This window comes from Rattus rattus, chromosome 3, assembly GCF_011064425.1.
Source record: "Rattus rattus isolate New Zealand chromosome 3, Rrattus_CSIRO_v1, whole genome shotgun sequence".
Taxonomy (NCBI): domain Eukaryota; kingdom Metazoa; phylum Chordata; class Mammalia; order Rodentia; family Muridae; genus Rattus; species Rattus rattus.
Window position 1 is genome coordinate 209,100,348 of NC_046156.1, and position 19,719 is coordinate 209,120,066.

A 19,719-nucleotide genomic window follows, 5' to 3' on the forward strand; every position below is an offset into this window, starting at 1 on the left:
CAGGGCTAATTTCTAAACAATTCTTTTAGGAAAAAATACATGCATTTCTATTAATTATTCCTGTGAAGAAACAAACTTATAAATCATGGAACAATAGCTTCTTTCTTCAAATGTTTAATATAATAACATTCATGTAAATGTAGCTTTTATTAACTCAGATTAGGGATGAAATGAGCAACTGCAGTTTCCAGCATCTGCCTGCTAACCTAAGCCTAGAGTGCTTCAGCCTCTGAGACTTACTACTTAATAAACTTACCCTTTCTCTTTCTGAACTCTCCCTGGCTGGTTCAACTCAATTGTTCTGGCTTAATGCCTCCTGAAGCTGTTTGATTCAAACTGGCTTCTCTAGTCATCTCATGGAATCGTTCTGATAGGTCTCATACTTAGACAAAATGTTCTAATCTTCTGGCTTCTTTTCATTCTCTGGCTCATTCTGTATTCAACTGTGTCTAGATTGTTCTCTGACTTGTCTCTGTAAAACTGTCCAGGTAAAACTGTGACATAAACTATTTCTCTTCTCTTCCAGAACTGTTATTAAGTAGTCTCCATTTCCGGTGCCTTTCTCCTGAGACTTGTGCCTGTCTCTGGTTGATTCTGACAAGTCTTTCTTTGAGTTGTCACTCTACACCTCATTTAGACTTTCAAACATGGCTGCTTTCTCCTTCAAATTAACATGATCTTCGAACTATCCTTAATCTTTGTTAGGGATGAAAAGTGTGTACTAATGGTGGGTTTTTATTCCAAAAAGATCACACTGTAATTCAGTGTGTGTCTGCATTCCAGCCGGATTATATAGACTTAGAAGGTCTTTGGAAGTGATCCTTTCCCAAGCAACCACATTGTTGGATTAAAACTCCTGTACACCAACAAGAAATGGATAAAAGAGCAAGGGATGAAATGATTGTGTTAACCTTGAAGGCCTGCAGCCAGGGCTGGAGACACAATGTGAAATTACATCCCTAATGACAACGCCACACCACAAACTTTCTCTTTCTCCCCCTCTCGTTCTCTCCTTTTTCCTATTGCCTCTTTTCCCTTTACTCTTTATTTTTGGATTTGTATTAATACCTGGCTCATTCTCAACTAAACAACTACAATATATAATGTACACCCAGGATGTAAATAAAAATATTATGACAACACATCCAATCCATGGGAATTCAGTTGATATATAAAAAGATAACATTTTGTGAATTATACATTTCTTGTTCTTTATGCCTTTAAAAGACATACTTGCAAATTTTGTGTACAAGAATGCTATTCAAACCATGTGTTTCCTAATGCTGTTTCTTTCTTTAAAAATAATTTTATTATTACAGTTTTATTGAGCTCTAGATATTTATTCAGAGGTTATTTTCCTTTGGCATTTATCTCTTCATATCCTGAAACTATCTTTTAATTTTTTGAGATTCTTACCCATGCCAATTAGTCAAAACCCCAAACTTTGGCTTCTGAATTTGAACATAGCATGTTGATGAAATGATAAAATATATTGTCAGTGCATGTAGCTACAAAGATGCTCCTATATTTCACCTGCGTTCACAATATCTCTTAAATAAAATAGAACTTAGTCACCTCCATGTCTTATGCTGTCCCTCAAGAAAAAAATCAAATGCTATTTGACGTCTGAAGATTGATTGAAGATTCATATAATAAGGTCTCTCTCAATTAGCTTAAAGACAAAGCTAATTGCTAAAAAGGCAAGCCGTACTGGCCTGAAAAAGGGGGATACTACTAAAATATGATCAATTTTATCATTATAAGACAGAGATTTAAAATCTACATTCTCATTTTGTACAAACATTATCTAACTTTTAATATAAAAAACAACCAATATTTAATAATAATTTAAAAGGAGAGGCATATCATATCTTAAAATATAGAAGACCATAGATTATAGGAAGAATGTGTTCTTAGAGGATGGTTTCAAAATCAAGACAATGCATGTATATGTGTGTTTATTCTGGTTTTAATGTTAGTATAAATTCTGACTTTTTAAAGACAATTTAAAGCACAGTGTTGTATCATTAAGACTCACCTGTTACTTTGTTTATTGCCTTTATTTGACTTGAATAATAGTTCTTATTAGGTTTTAAGCTTCTTAAGATTTTCTTGACCTCCAGTTCTCTCAAAGGGTGAGAATCATTCCTCCTACTTAAGTACCCTCAGAGAAGACATGAAAAGATCAGTTGCTCATGAATTTCAGTGCTAAAGTAAAAAGTTCTAAAAGGGCATTTCAAGGGAATCCAAATAGGATGCCAGAAACAGTTTTCTTTTTTCTTTTTTGCATGCTATTTATTTACACAATACATTGTGTCTTCCTCATACTTTTGAAAAAAATAATTTGTCTAGAAAGTTTCAAGATAGTATGAATGATCTTATAAATTTGAATTAAGGTTACAACCAAAAGTGTAATAATGCTTGCATTTTTTCTAATTTTAAAATATTTAAATTTCTATTTTAAAAATACAACTTTAAAAATTCCATTGTAAATTATAGTTTTAGTTTAAACTCTATAAAATTCCACTGAATTAATTTTTCACATAAATGAAGAAATATGCCATATTTTTGAAACAGAAGTCTGAATATGGTCAATAATGAATAATCTCAATTTTATCTTCAGAACTGAGTGATAAAAATAATGTATAATATTTTCATTTTAGGGTATTTACTTATTTATTTATTCTTTTATTTATTTTACATATTCACTTCATCTTGTTCCCTCACACCCCTGCTGGTCACCCTCTGCCACAATCCTTCACCTGTCACCCATCCTCTTCTCTTATGAGTGGGTGTGAGCCTCTCTGGATATCACCCCGCCTACCTTGGCACTTCAAATCTCTATGAGGCTAAGTGCTTCCTCTCCCACTGAGGCCAAACAAGGCAACCTAGCCAGTAGAATATATATCAAATACAGGTAACAGCTTTTGGGATAGATCACACTCCAGTTGTTCCAGACCCACATGAATATCAAGTTGCACATGAGTTGCATATGTCCTCAGAGGTCTAGGTCCAGACTCTGAGAGCTCTATGAGTCCAGTTTAGTTAATTCTGTTGGTATTTGTCTCTGGGCTGTATCAGTCTGAGTCAGCTGCCAGGTGGAGCCTATAAGAGACAATATGCTCCTGTCTGCAAGCATAAAAGAGTCTCTTTAATAATGTCAGGGACTGGTGCTTGCTACATGGAATGGGTCTCTAATTGGGCCAGTTACTGGTTGACCATTCCCTCTGACTCTGTTCCATTCCTCAAGCCTGCATTTTTTGTAGATAGGATAAATTTTAGGTTGAAAGCTTTGTGGGTAAGATGATATCTCTTTTATTCCACTGGTGTACTCCCCTTAAGGTTCCATATCCCCAGTGAGTCAGTTAAAGCTAAAGTCACCACCATGGATTCTTGGTCACTTCCCATATCTCATGACTCTATCTTGTCCTGGAGATGCCCTCTACCTCCTCAACCCCATCAGTTGCAGGTTTCTATTAATTTTCATGGTCATCTAGCCATTTCCCCTGTCCTTCCTCACACCAGATTCTTAATTTCCTATTCTCTTCCACATCCCCACTGTCTCCCAGTGCCCAGCATCTATCTGCCTCTTATGACAATTTAAGTGAGATTCAAGCTTCCTCACGTGGGCCTTCCTTCTTGTTTTACTTCTTTGAGTCTGTGAAGTGTGACATGGTACGTACCTCTATTTTATGGCTAATATCTACATAAAAGTGAGTACATGCCATTCATGTTCTTTAGGGACTGGGTTACCTCATAAGGATGATATTTTCAAGTTCCATCCATTTGGCTGCAAAATTCATGAGGTTTTGGTTTTAAATAGCTAAACAGGCATTTACTGCTATGAACACACACATGTTCAAGGAAATACTTATGAGGACGTTAATTGGGGCTGGCTTACAGGTTCAAAGTTAAGTCCATTATCACCAGGAAGTAGGCATAATAGCATCCAGGCAGACTGGCTTCTAGACTTCTAAAACAAGAGTCTTAAAGACCACACTCACAATGAAATGGAAAGATCTTCCATACTTGTGGATGTGTAAAATTATCAAAGTAAAAATAATCGTCCTACAAAAAGAAATATACAGATTTAATGTATTCTCGCATCAAAATTTCAAGCCAATACTTTACAGGCTTTGATAGGACAATACCCAATCTCATATTAAAATAAAAACACAAAAAAACAAAAAGAAAAACAGGATAACAAAAATAATCCTGAACAATAAAGAAATTCTGAAAGTACCACCATTCCTGATTTCAAGCTATACTACAGATCTATAGGGATAAAAAAACAAACAAACAAACAAAAAAAAAAACACATGGTGTTATTGTTAACCCAAAGCCACCAGTCAATGTAGATACCTCAAATGGGAGGCTGAAAATTAAAGGACAAGGATGAGAGAAGAATGGAACCAAGACAAAGTTCTGAACAAGGCTCAACTTCACAGTAAAGCAGCAGGCTTATACGGGTAAAAATCATTATCCCTTATAATAGACATGACTGATGACACAAACTACCTCATGCTGGCCGCCAATGGCATAGGTTCCCATTTCTCGGCACAGGTCTCTCTTATCAGGCTAAAAGCAGAACTCTCAACTCAGGCAAAGAAATTCTACCAATTGTTGGGATAGCAAAAATAGCTGATGCAGCAACTCCTGCTTTAAAGGTCAGGGTAGAACCTCCACATGGTTTTATCATAAAAACAGACAAATGTTCAAGGGCATTCAGTGGAAGACACACACACACATAAATCCACACATGTGTGGACACATATTTTTTAATAAAGAAACTAAAAATACACACTTGGAAGGAAAACCATCTTTAACAAATTCTGATGTTCTGATTGGTTGTCAGCATATTGAAGAATGAAAATTTATCCATATCTATCATCTTTAGCAAAACTCACATCCATGTAAATCAAAGACCTCAATATAAAACCAGGCAAGCTGAACCTGATAGAAGAGAAAGTGGGAAATAGCCTTGTCATATAGGCATATGAGACAATTTCCTAAAAAGAACTGGAAAAGAACAGGCACTGAGATTAGCCATTAATGAATGTAACTGCATAAAACTGAAAGACTTCTATAAGGCAAAGGACAGTCTCAGTAGGACAAAATGGCAACCTGAAAAACGGGAAATATTTTCACAAAGTTTGTATTCCATAAAGGGTTAAAGATATAAAGAACCCAAGAAGGTAGACACCAATCAGCCAAATAGTGTGCATAAAAGTGGGGTACAGAGCTAAACACTGTTCTCAATAGAGGAATCTCAAATAGCTGAGAAATGCTCAACATCTTTAGCCATCAGGGAAAAGAAAATCAAAACTATTTTGAGATTTTATCTTACACCTGTCAAAATGGCTAAAATCAATAAGAAACGTGACAGCTTATGCTGGTGAGGATGTAGAGCAAGAGGAACACTCCTTTTGCTGGTGAGAGTGTAAACTTTTACAGGTGTTATGGAAATCAATATAGTAGTTCCTCACAAAATTGGAAATCTACCTACTTCAAGAACCAGTTACCCTTCTCTTGGACACATGCCCTAAAGATACTCCATCTTACCACAAGGACATTTGCTCAATTATGATCCTAATGGCTTTATTCATATTAACAAGAAACTGGAAACAATCTAGATACCTCTCAATTGCACGATTGATAAAAAAAAAATATGGAGCTCCTTTACACAATGGAAAAATACTGAGCATTAAAAAAAACGACAACATGTAATTTGCATAAAATGAGTGGAACTAGAAAAAAAATCTTTATGAATGAGGTAACCGTGAACCAGAAAGACAAACATAATATGTACTTATTTATAAGTGGATATTAGCTCTTAAGTAAAGGATAAGCACACTATAATCCACAAATTCAGAGAGGCTAAACATCAAGGAGGTTTCTAGGGGCAATGCATTGATCTCCCTAAGAAAGAGAAATAAAACAGATCTTGCAGGTGGGCTGAAAGCGACTAGGACTCTGAATGGATAGTATCAGACAGGGGAGGGAAGGAATGAGATAGCGCTTGTAGGGAAAAATGACTTCATTTAGAGGCATTTGGTGGGTGATATGTAAACCTAGTGCAATGGAACCTTCCTGGAACCTATGAATATAGTGGAATACCATTTCATTAACAATTTTCTTGTTGCCTTTGATTTGTGTTAGCAGTCATGTTGGGTTCTACTCTTGATCTCTGGGTAATCCAATTGACAGTTTCTGGTCATGCAGCCAGTGCAAACATGGACAAACACTTTTTGCATGAGCCTCAAGTTAGAGCAATCATTGTTTGCCACTCTCACAAGTTCTGAGCAATCTTTGTCCCAGAACATCTTGCTGGCAGGGTAGGTCGTAGTTCAAAGGTTTTGTGTCTGTGTTTGTCTTTTCATCCCACAATTAGAAGTCTTGTCTGGTGACAGAAAACGGCTGATTAGGATCCATATCAGCCATTATTAGTGTCACTCTCATAGATGTCTGTAATATAACAATTGTTATTAATCATCCTGAGGATGGGTTACCTCATTGATTATAATCTTTTTTGGGTCCATTCATTTACCTGAAAAATTCGTTATTTTGACTATTTTAAATAACTGAAAGTTAGTGCACTGGGTATAGGCACCACATTTTTCATTATCAATTCTTCTATTGATGGATATTAAGATTGTATATATTCCTGACTATTTTTAATAAAGCAATTATAAATATTTACATTGCTAAGTAGTTTCTGTGGAGGAGGATGTTGAGGTTGTTTGTTTTGTTTTGGTATAATACCAGAAGTACTATAATTTAGTCATACAGTGGAGTTGCTTTAGCATTACAGGAGTTTCTATCCTAATTTCTATAGTGATAGCATAAATTTGCATTCCGACTCACAATAAATGTTAATTATTCTTCTTCCAAATCCAAGCCAGCATTAGGTTTTGGATGTTCTTTGGGTTTCTTTGATTGTTTTTGTTGTTGCTGTTGGGTATTTGTTGTTTGTTTGCTTGTTTATCTTCCTCCTTTTGACTATAGTGATATGAATCTCAAATGAGTTTTATTATTTACAGTAGAGCATATATTACTGAGGTATGGCATGTTTGGATGATACCCATGGGAAGCCTGTTTTTTATTCAGAGAAAAGAAAGAAGAATGGATGAAGGGGAGGGACTATAAGGAGAGGAGAGAGAGGGAACTGTGGTCAGTATGTAATACATAAAGCAAGAATAATTATAAAAAAAAAAAACTTCTAAGAACAGAGCACATGTACTTTGAAACACATTCTTTGTAAAATTTTATATTTTTTCCAAAATTGTTATTCTTCTCTCTATATATAATTTCTTCCTTAAGCATTGTTTAATTTTTAACTAACCATATATGTAATATTGATTTCTTTCATTTGTGCAATTTTATTGAAAATAGATTTAAAAAAATCTCTTCATATTGTTGTTGAAAACAGTTTTTTATACACAGTACATTCTGATTATGTTTGTTCCAATTCCCTACAACTCCTCCCAGACTCTCTCTACTTCTCTATTCTAAATCCACACCCTTTCTTTTTCTCATCAGAAAAGAAACAGATTCCTTTCCCCAGTTTTTTTTTTAAGTCCAAATAAAGGTGAAATCCAGTAATACAGTGTGCGTAACATGAAGTCTTAAGTTCCGTTCAGTGCTTAGAATCAGAAAGCAAAATACACGTCCAGAATCCATTAATGCCCTCTAATCTTGACCACTGCCATTAACTAAACTTAATTACATTTAATATCTGTGTCATGAAAAGCAGGGCCAAATCACATGGATATAAATGTCATTCTATGAAAGAAAAACCCATGTGACAGCTCTTGACTGTACTGCCAGCTTTTGTTACAAATCTTACATACTGTGACATTATTTATAGTTGATCACACATGTGTACTCTTTAGGTGGAAGTGCCGTTACACAGACCTGTTTTCTTTAAGAGCAGTAATAGTTTGTTTAAATATAAAGAAGGTTTCTCTTTATAAAACACAGCTATTTGGGGCTGGGGATTTAGCTCAGTGGAAGAGCGCTTGCCTAGGAAGCGCAAGGCCCTGGGTTCGGTCCCCAGCTCCAAAAAAAAAAAAACAAAAAAACCACAGCTATAGTTATGAAAATTTGCATAAAATATAGTGGTTAGTCAAAGTAATTCTAATATCAAACTTACTTGAAATTATATAATTAATTTAATGATTTTAAAAACTCTAAATTTTACATATTAATGAATCATTTTGTGATGTATATTTAAATGGGGAGTCTGAATTATAAATATACATGCCACTTCAAATATATTTTTCTTTTTAAAGTTTTATTATTCTTATTTTCTTTTTTTCAAATAATTTCTTTATTCATTCTTCATCTCAATCAAATCCACCCTCTCATCCCAGACACACTCTCAGGTAGCCTTTTTCCTATGCCCCTTCCCCTCCTCCCCTGAGAAGTAGGATCCCCTCCCCCCACACCAAATCACCCTGGAGCATAAAGTGCAACCACACCTCCAGGGCTAGGTGCACCCTTTTCCACTGAGGTCAGACAAGGAAGCTCAATTAGAGCAACAGGATTCACAGGTAGGCAACTGAGTCAGGGACAGCTCCTACTTTTTGTAAGACCTGCATGAAGACCAAGCTGCACAACTCTGTTACATATATGAGGGGGACCTAGGTCCAGCCCATGTATGTTCTTTAGTTGGTAGTTCAGTGTCTGAGAGCCCCAAAGGGTCCAGATTAGTTGACTGTTTTGGTCTTCCTATGGAGACCCTATCATCTCCTGATCCCTCAATCCTTCCCCCAACTTTTTCACAAGACTCCACAAGCGCCATCTAATGTTTGACTGTGAGTCTGTGAATCTGTTTCAGTCAGCTGCTGGGTAGAATCTCCCAGAGGACAGTTGTATTAGGCTTTTGTCTGCAAAAATAACAATATATCACGAATAGTGTTAAGGATTGGTTCATGCTCATGCAATGGGTCTCAAATTGTGCCAATCATTACTTGGCCATTCCCTCAGTCTCTGCTCTTCCTTTGTTCCTGCACCTCTTGTAGGCAGGACACATTTTAGGTTAAAGGTTTTATGGATTGGTTGGTGTTCTTATCCCTCCATTGGGAACCCTGCCTGGCTATAAGAGGTGACCTCTTCAGGCTCCAAATCCCCACATAGAAGTCTCAGCTAGAGCCCTCACAGACTCCCTGGAGCCTCTTCCATTTCAAGCCTTTGGAAAATCCTAGTGCTAAACCCCCTGCCCTGCTCTACTTGTCACTCGCTCTCTAGGCCTTCACTCCTAGGTTCCACTTAAACCTGATGCCCCCTTCTCCTCTCCACTCTACTCCTATCCAGTTCCCTCTATCCATCTGCCTCCTATGACTATTTTCACTTCTGAGTAAAATTCCGGCATCCGTCCTTAGGCCCTCTTTGGCAGATAAGTCTATTGCCAACTCTTGGGGTCTGGTCCCATCAGGGAATTCCTGCTGTACTTGAAGGACAAGAATTGTCTTATGGGGAAAAACATTAAAAATCTTTCCTTTTAACCCCCTGAAACAACTTGTTATTTTTAGCTATAGTCATCCTGCTAGGGTGAAATACTCCTTTATAAGTTGAACTTAGAAATTAATTATCACATTAATTTTTCCTTATTCCCCTTCCTTCTTAATTCCTTTCCCTATCCTCAAGTGACCACCATTCTACTGAGATAACTTCCTAAATCCCAGAGATTAGTGAGATCTAACTCCTTACCATTAGTCCCATGTATCTACTATTACTGTCAAGTTCTCACTTCTTTTCTTCAAATGTTCACACACACACACACACACACACACACACACACACACACACACAGAAAGACAGACAGACACACACACACATATACACACACACACATCTTCATTATTAAGTTTATAAATAACACTGCTCAGTTTGTATAATGTTACCTGTATATTTTAAAATTCAGAAATAACAACTTGCTGGTTGACATTGTAATTTTTAGGATATTACATTTTTCAAATTTCAGGAAGTTTATAAAATGAACAGTATTGTTACATATTCAGAGAATATTGTTTTGAAAATGTGTCAGTCATTTTTTTCAACCTATAATATAAAGGCTATTTTTTTTCCAGAAATAAAGTAATATACCTGACTGTGAGGCAAAAGACTTAAATAATTATTTCTTTATTTAAATTAAGATTATTAAGGCAGAGCACTGAGTATTTTCTTTTATATATCTACATAGAATGTTTAAAATGTGTATTTAATTTATTTAATACAATTCATAAATACTCTATCCATATTTTCTGTGTTTTTTATGTTTTGTTTTTTTCTGGCTTCCCTTGAGCTCACAGTAATCTTTAAATATGAAAAATCATAAACTATAAGTAAATCTATGTATTTCATTTATTCTTCTATTTCCTAAAGTAATACTCATGGAGTACTTTATAAAATACCAGACTTGTTTTTAGAGGATGACTATATGTTAATGATTAACATAACTGAGTCACATAAGTGAGTCCTATAAGATAAAATTATATATCATTTTAAATTGAATTTAATGTAAATATATTACACATATTTGTGACAAAATTCTTGTTCTTTGATGACAATACCTGTACTGAAAAAATATTTACTACATTTTTTGCTAAAAATAAGGTAAAATTGAAACAAACTCTCATGCCTTGTTATAACATAATTTCTCATTATTTCAAAATTAATATCAAATGAATGGAAATAAACATATGAGATTGCATAATTTTTCAATTCAGTTATTAAAAGTAAAATTATCTCACAGGTGTAAAAACTGAATAGTCAACATAGATATAAAAGCATTTACAAGTAATATTTTGCTTATGAGATATATAACGTGATGCTCAGGTCATGATGAAATACAGTTTATTATCCTTTATTCTCTTCTAAGCACGAGGCTTGCAGACAATAAATAAAAGTCAAGGAATCCACCACTTAGCAGAGTGGGAATAAAATCAAACAGATGTTAAGTGGGATTATTTTGTTTTAAAATATTCTTTCCTGAGTAGTTTAGAAAAACAGATGGCAAACTGTACTCACCATGAACTGGGAGATTTAACATTAAAGTTTGCTGTTGTGAGTTAAATTGTTTTTCTTCTTCAAATGGCAAGAGAGTATGTGACATCTGTAAAGAATAACATACCCTACTACATGCAAATATACTACCTTTTTCTTACTCAATTAATATCTGAAAACTTTCTAGATACCAAATTTGGTCCTTGAGTTTGGCTTTACATTAATGAGCAACATAGCTGACAGGGTGGATAACTTGAATGAATAATAAATATGCATAATAATTCATAAATAATTATGTGTCATACATCACAAATGAAAAGATTAAAATTAGGATCATACTGACTTTGAGACACAAACAATGAAATCTCTCTAGACATTAAAAATAAGATGTTGTAGATGAGTACTGGATCTATTTATGGAGATTGAAAGCTTTGACAAAGATTTCTATTTTTAAATTTTATTATTTTATTTATATACATTCAAAATGTTGTCCCTCTTTCTTGTTTTCCAGCCATTTGCCATCCCCTTTGCTTTTGAGAAGGTGTTCTCTCACACACCCATCCACTCCAACCTCACCATGCTAGCGTCCCCTTCCCTGGGGCATCAAATTTCTTTAGGACTAAGCATAACTTTTCCCAGACAAGATAGTCCTCTGCTACATATGTAATGGGAGCTATGTACCAGCTCATGTATGCTCTTTGGTTAGTGGCTCAGATCTGAGAGATCAGAGGGGTTAGTTGACAGTATTGTTCTTCCTATGAGATTGCAAACAGCTCCTTAAGTTCTTCAACTAACTCTTCCTTAGAAGTTTCTGCCACATGATCATTTCATTAGATGCTGAGAAAGCATTTGACAAAATTCAACACCCCTTCATGATAAAAGTCCTGGAAAGAATAGGAATACAAGGCCCATACCTAAACATAGTAAAAGCCATATACAGCAAACCAGTTGCTAACATTAAACTAAATGGAGAGAAACTTGAAGCAATCCCACTAAAATCAGGGACTAGACAAGGCTGCCCACTCTCTCCCTACTTATTCAATATAGTTCTTGGAAGTTCTAGCCAGAGCAATCAGACAACAAAAAGGAGATCAAGGATACAGATCAGAAAAGAAGAAGTCAAAATATCACTATTTGCAGATGATATGATAGTATATTTAAGTGATGCCAAAAGTTCCACCAGAGAACTACTAAAGATGATAAACAACTTCAGCAAAGTGGCTGGGTATAAAATTAACTCAAATAAATCAGTAGCCTTCCTCTACACAAAAGAGAAACAAGCCGAGAAAGAAATTAGGGAAACGACACCCTTCATAATAGACCCAAATAATATAAAATACCTCGGTGTGACTTTAACCAAGCAAGTAAAAGATCTGTACAATAAGAACTTCAAGACACTGAAGAAAGAAATTGAAGAAGACCTCAGAAGGTGGAAAGATCTCCCATGCTCATGGATTGGCAGGATTAATATAGTAAAATGACCATTTTATTAAAAGAGATCTACAGATTCAATGCAATCCCCATCAAAATACCAATCCAATTCTTCAAAGAATTAGACAGAACAATTTGCAAATTCATCTGGAATAACAAAAAACCCAGGATAGCTAAAACTATCCTCAACAATAAAAGGACTTCAGGGGGAATCACTATCCCTGAACTCAAGCACTATTACAGAGCAATAGTGATAAAAACTGCATGGTATTGGTACAGAGACAGACAGATAGACCAATGGAACAGAATTAAAGACCCAGAAATGAATCCACACACCTATGGTCACTTGATTTTTGACAAAGGAGCCAAATCCATCCAATGGAAAAAGATAGCATTTTCAGCAAATGGTGCTGGTTCAACTGGAGGTCAACATGTAGAAGAATGCAGATCGATCCATGCTTATCACCCTGTACAAAGCTTAAGTCCAAGTGGATCAAGGACCTCCACATCAAACCAGACACACTCAAACTAATAGAAGAAAACTAGGGAAGCATCTGAACACATGGGCACTGGAAAAAATTTCCCTGAACAAAACACCAATGGCTTATGCTCTAAGATCAAGAATAAACAAATGGGATCTCATAAAACTGCAAAGCTTCTGTAAGGCAAAGGACACTGTGGTTAGGGACAAAACGGCAACCAACAGATTGGGAAAAGATCTTTACCAATCCTACAACAGATAGAGGCCTTATATCCAAAATATACAAAGAACTCAAAAAGTTAGACCAAGAGGAGACAAATAACCCTATTAAAAATGGGGTTCAGAGCTAAACAAAGAATTCACAGCTGAGGAATGCGAATGGCTGAGAAACACCTAAAGAAATGTTCAACATCTTTAGTCATCAGGAAATGCAATCAAAAACAACCCTGAGATTTCACCTCACACCAGTGAGAATGGCTAAGATCAAAACTCAGGTGACAGCAAATGCTGGCGAGGATGTGGAGAAAGAGGAACACTCCTCCATTGTTGGTGGGATTGCAGACTGGTACAACCATTCTGGAAATCAGTCTGGAGGTTCCTCAGAAAATTGGACATTAAAACTGCCTGAGGATCCAGCTATCCCTCTCTTGGGCATATACCCAAAAGATGCCCCAACATATAAAAAAGACACGTGCTCCACTATGTTCATCGCAGCCTTATTTATAATAGCCAGAAGCTGGAAAGAACCCAGATGCCCTTCAACAGAGGAATGGATACAGAAAATGTGGTATATCTACACAATGGAATATTACTCAGCTATCAAAAACAACGAGTTTATGAAATTTGTATGCAAATGGTTGGAACTGGAAAATATCATCCTGAGTGAGCTAACCCAATCACAGAAAGACATACATGGTATGCACTCATTGATAAGTGGCTATTAGCCCAAATGCCTGAATTACCCTAGATGCCTAGAACAAATGAAACTCAAGATGGATGATCAAAATGTGAATGCTTCACTCCTTCTTTAAAAGGGGAACAAGAATACCCTTGGCAGGGAAGAGAGAGGCAAAGATTAAAACAGAGACTGAAGGAACATCCATTCAGAGCCTGCCCCACATGTGGCCCATATATATACAGCCACCCAATTAGACAAGATGGATGAAGCAAAGAAGTGCAGAAGTGTAGATCGCTCCTGAGAGACACAGCCAGAGTACAGCAAATACAGAGGCGAATGTCAGCAGCAAACCTCTGAACTGAGAATAGGACCCCCGTTGAAGGAATCAGAGAAAGAACTGGAAGAGCTTGAAGGGGCTCGAGACCCTATATGTACAACAATGCCAAGCCACCAGAGCTTCTAGGGACTAAGCCACTACCTAAAGACTATACATGGACTGACCCTGGACTCTGACCTCATAGGTAGCAATGAATATCCTAGTAAGAGCACCAGTGGAAGGGGAAGCCCTGGGTCCTGCTAAGACTGAACCCCCAGTGAACTAGACTGTCGGGGGGAGGGCAGCAATGGGGGGAGGGTGGGGAGGGGAACACCCATAAGGAAGGGGGTGAGGGAAGGGGATGTTTGCCCGGAAACCGGGAAAGGGAATAACACTCGAAATGTATATAAGAAATATTCAAGTTAATAAAAAAAATAAATAAATAAAAAAAAAAAAAAAAAAAGAAGTTTCTGAACTCAGTCTAAAGGTTGGCTGTAAGTAAGATGCAGATCTGTCTCAGTCAATTTCTGGTAGAGTCCATCAGAGGCTATCTATGCTAGGCTCCATCTTCAAGCACACCATTGTATCAGTAATAGTGTCAGGGTTTAGTGCCTGCACATGGGATGGATTCCAAGTTGAGCAGATCTCTGGGTGGCCTTTCCTTCAATACTTACTCCTTTTTGTCCTTGGGTTTCATTTAGACAGGAACAATCATGAGTCAAGAATTTTGAAGTTGGTTGTGTGGCCCCATATATCAAATAGGAGCCGTGTGTTTCTACTGGAGAAGGTCTGTTTAGGTTCCACTATTGGGCATTTTGGCTAAGATTATCCTCATTGCGTTTTGGGTTCCTCTCATATACCTGGTGTATTGGACTACTAAAGTTTTCCCCACAATCCACCAACCACTGTTGCATATTTCTATTCATTCTGCTGGCCTGGTGAGCTTCTCTCTTGTCTGCCACCATACCTGATCCAGGGCCCTTTTCCCTTCCCCTCTCTTCCAACACAAAGGCCACTTGATCCCTCTGCCTCTAGTGATTATTTTATTTTGGTCCCCCTTCTAAGTGTGATTGAAGTATTCACTATTGGGACTTCTTCCTTGTTAAACTTCATATAGTCTTTTGTACCTAATATTCATGTATCAGTGACTACATACCATGTATGTCCTTTAGGGTCTGGGTTACCTCACTCAGGATGATATTTTTTTATATATATATATATATATATATATATATATATATATATATATATATATATGATAGTTTATGTATTTACATTTCAAATATTATCTCCTTTCCTGGTTCTCCTCTCTTGCATCCTCTGCTTCTATGAGGATGCTCCCTCTCTTACCCACCCTCTCCCACTGCAACACCCTGGCATTCCCCTACACTGGGGAATTGAGTCTTCATAGGACCATGAACTTCCCCTCCTACTGATGCCAGACAATGACATCCTCTGCTACATATGCAGCTGGAGTCATGGGTCTCTCCATGTGTACTCTTTTGTTGGTAGTTTTGTTGCCTGGAGCTCTGGGGTGGGTGGGTGGGGTCTGGCTTGTTGATATTGTTGTTTTACCTACAGGGTTGCTCCTTCAGCTCCTTCAGTCCTCTCTCTAACTCCTCCATTGGGGTCCCTGTGATCAGTCTGATGGTTATCTGCAAGCATCCTCATCTGCCAGTAAAATTCTGGCACAGCCTCTCAGGAGACATCCATATCAGGCTCCTGTCAGCAAGCACTTCTTGGCATCAGCAATAGTGACTGGGTTTGGTGGCTGTGTATGGGACAGATCCACAGGTGAGGCAGTCTCTGGATGGCCTTTTCTTCAGTCTCTGCTCCACTCCTTGTCCCTGTATTTCCACCCATGAAAATTTTGTTCCCCCTTCTAAGGACTGATGCATCCACATTTTAGTCATCCTTCTTCTTGAGGTTCATATGCTCTGTTAATTGTATCTTGGGTATTCCAAGCTTTTGACTAATATCCACTTATCAGTGAGTGCATATCATGTCTGTTCTTTTGTAACTGGGTTACCTCACTCAGGAGGATATTTTCTTAGACATATCTATTTGTCTAAGCATTTCATGAAGTCATTGTTTTTAATTACTGAATAGTACTTCATTGTGTAAATGTACCATATTTTTGTATTCATAAATCTGTTGAAGTACATCTGGGTTCTTTCTAGCCAATATTTTCTAGTTTCACCCATTAGCCTACAAAATCCATAATGTCTTCATTTTTAATAGCTGAGGAGTAGTCCATTGTCTAAATGAACTACATTTTCAATATCTATTCTTTGGTTGAGGGACATCTGTATTGTTTCCACTTTCTGACTATTAGAAATAAGGCCATTATCAACATAGTGGAGCACATGTTCTAATCATATGATGGATCATCTTTTGAATAGACACCCAGGAGAATTTTCAACCAAGGAATCTCCAATGGCTGAGAAGCATTTAGAGAAATATTCAACATCCCTAGTCATTGGGGAAATGCAAATTGAATCAGGGAAATGCAAATTAAAATGGCACTTAAGGTTCTATCTTACACGAATCAGAATGACTAAGATCAAAAATTCCAATGACAGTACATGCTGTGAGGATGTGGGGAAAGAGAAACACTCCTCCATTGTTGATCAGATTCGAAACTGGTACAACCACTCTGGAAATCTGGTAATTCCTCAGAGAATTGGAAATAATTCTACTTGAAAACCAAATTTTGTGTTCTTGTAGGGGTTAAAGAAGTAGAGTAGGTGGGGGGAGGGTGGGGAGGGGAACACCCATAAAGAAGGGGAGGGCGAGGGATTAGGGGGATGTTTGCCCGGAAACCAGGAAAGGGAATAACATTCGAAATGTAAATAAGAAATACTCAAGTTAATAAAATAAAATAAAATAAAAAAGTAGAGTAGGAGACTATTATGTTTGCTTACACAATATATGTGATAAATTCAAGGTAGTTGGGATCACAGTGCTGAGATGTGGAAGTGACATACCCCCTGACCCATAACCAAGAAGCTTTATTCAACTCATATCATTTGGCATAGGAAAAATATTTGCCTCAAGTCATGTCTCATATATTTAATAAGTATATATATGTGTAGGCCATTTTTCCAGGAATTATTTAGCCAATAAAAAAATTTACATAATGGCTTTTGGAGACATTTGGCCTCATATTTGTAGGCTTTCCTCTTTGTTCTCTTTCATTCATTCATTCTTTTTGTCTTACTAGTATTTGCTTGAATTTTATTTCCTTTTTTGAATTTTGTACTTTTTTGTATGTGTTTCTTGGTTTGTTTTGTTGTTTGATTATACAAAATATAAAAGTGAATAATATTGTTGGGTGGAAGGAGAGGTAGAGAGGATCTGGGAAGAGTTGGGAGTTGGTAAAAACATGATCAAGATATATTGTATTTTTTCCAATTAAAATTTTGAAAAAGAAAACAAAAGCAAACAAAATCATACATGAAAAATTGCACTAAGTACTTATCACATTATATGTGTATCTGTATTATAAGTGTTTCATTAAAATTTGGGAAGGAATGATTTTCCCGGTTACAAGTCCAGCATATTCATGGTTTTCTATTTCATTTTTTGAGAGAGTATTCATCTTGAATGAATTAGATAATTAAAGCAAACACAAGTATCTACATGATCAAACAGAAAAAAAAAGATGAAGTATTTGTTTTTAAGCAAAATGCATATTTTTTTCAGAATAACCATTACAAAACTTCTAGCACCAAAGCTTACAAAAATGAAAAATTAGGCAATGAATGAGAAACAATAGTGCTCGTAATGCTACTTTGCACTTTAATTAAACTTTGAACTTAAATGAAAATCAATACATTTTACGACATATAACTTTTTCGTCCAAATGTTAATCATGTATGGCAATCTAAATGATTGCAATTAAAAAAAAATAATAATGATAATAATAATAATAATAATAATAATAATAATAATAATAATAATAATAATAAAACAGGTTTGAAATTAATTTTTCTTGCTTTTATATTAATCAAGAACAATTCTTTTAATATATTGGTGTTTTGGAATTGTCTACTTCAAATGAGTTAATGTACCTTTTCTTGTATCATTAAAATACATTTTACTGAATGTTACTACATTCAAATAATGTATGATGACTAAAATATAGTTAATTACAATTTAATTGCTGATTCAGTTTTGTAGGTATAATTTTACTATTACTAGAGTTTTAAATTTCTACGTATTTAGTTTTTGAAATGGAAAGTAAGTGAAATTAACGTTTATGTACTGACATAATTTTTTTCTGTTATTGGTTAGTATTATGCCTTAAAATGAAACAATAAATAAAACATATATAGTTTTTTAATGATCATAAAATTCTGTAAAAATCTGAAGTAATATGCCTGTTTAAATCTGTATGATTGAAAATTGCCTCAATTAAAAACTTTTGACTTGAACTCTCACCCTTTTTTCACTACTTACCAAGTTCATATTCTACATTAAATATTATATAAGGTATGATTTATTCAGTAACAAGAAAAAAATATATAACCTAATTTTAATATCAAACCCAAAATCTAAATGTTCCTCCTTTCTAGGACTCATACTCTTTATTATTTTCATATATTTATTTTCTTATAAAATGTTAGCAACATGGCTGAGAATACTTGAAAATAAGCTATTTAACTTCACTATTTTCTCCTTAATAGAAAAATGCTATGCTCCATCTTTTCAATTAAGTATATTAGTATTAAATTTTGAAGACATAGAAGAAAAATATATTCATTTTATAGAAGTCTTTTAAATATTGGAAGACAAGATTAGTATTTGAAATGCAAATACACAAAATTTTCAATAAAAAAGAAACAGTAAAAAATTTAGTACTTTTTCTTTTACTTTATGTTCACATATAGTTTTTCTCCCTTTTGCTATTTTATCAAAATAAAAACAATAAAAGGAGTAAGCTTCTCATCCGTGACACTTTATTTTAAATTAAGCTTTAAATCTATGTTTCAGACACTGCCCGGACCTGATGGGACACAGTCAACAGTTCTCTGCACCCAAATCCCATGGGAGGGAGAGCTAAATCTTCAGAGGGGCAGATATGACTGGGAAGCCAGAAGAGACTACACCCTGCCCACATTTCTGACTCCAAAGGAAAACACCTAATGCCATCTGCGATCCTGGTGGACGGGGGCTCCCAGAAAAGGCTGCTCAGGCCCTCCTGGTTGCTGCCCTCACAGAGAGCTCAAAAGCAGCCCCCCATGAGCAACTTGAGCCATGGGACTGCAGGTAAGACCAATTTTTCTGCTCCAAGCGACCTGCTTGGTGGACTCAGGACACAGGCCCACAAGAACAGCTGAAAGTCAGTAGACAGGAAAGACTACACGCTCGAAAGCAGAAGACTCTGTTCCCATAACTGGCTGAAAGAAAACAGGAAAACAGGTCTACAGCACTCCTGACACACAGGCATTTAGGACAGAATAGCCACTGTCAGAAATAGCAGAACAAGGTAACACCAGAGATAAAGTGATGGCGAGAGGCAAGATCAGGAACCCAAGCAACAGAAACCAAGATTACATGGCATCATCAGATCCCAAAACTCCC